This window comes from Myotis brandtii, unplaced genomic scaffold (genome assembly GCF_000412655.1).
Source record: "Myotis brandtii unplaced genomic scaffold, ASM41265v1 scaffold922, whole genome shotgun sequence".
Lineage (NCBI taxonomy): Eukaryota > Metazoa > Chordata > Mammalia > Chiroptera > Vespertilionidae > Myotis > Myotis brandtii.
The window spans coordinates 503,858-504,182 of NW_005371799.1; the positions used below are offsets into that span (position 1 = coordinate 503,858).

Below are 325 nucleotides of genomic sequence, written 5' to 3' on the forward strand. Positions count from 1 at the left end.
TTCCCCCGCGGGTCCTGGGGCCCCAGCGAGCAGGCGTCGCCGCGAACACAGGAAGCAGGGTGGTTTCAAATACTCCTTTATTCTTACCAATACTGTAAAAATTAATATAAAAAAGTGAGCGTGCTCAGTCTTTTCCTCTTATCTACAATACAAAGGATTGTCTTTAAAGTCTTTTTTTTTTAAAAAGTACCTTAGCTGCATCAACAGGAGTAAGATGTAGAAAAAGCTACCATATAAAAATAACTTAAGGGAAAATAAACAAGTATAGCTTCTCTCCAGGGTCAGTGGTGGCAAGTCCAGGCCGCAGCTCCCTTCCCCTCGCGTC

General features: G+C 43.7%; 1 long non-coding RNA gene across 1 annotated transcript; it reads right to left on the minus strand.

Moving 5' to 3' along the window:
* Window positions 1-60: 60 nt before the first annotated feature.
* LOC106724667 lies at window positions 61-319 on the minus strand. The gene is made up of 2 exons (XR_001360505.1): window positions 191-319; window positions 61-92 (listed from the first exon to the last, which is right to left on the minus strand). It is a non-coding gene; the product is annotated as an uncharacterized LOC106724667 (long non-coding RNA).
* Window positions 320-325: the final 6 nt, after the last annotated feature.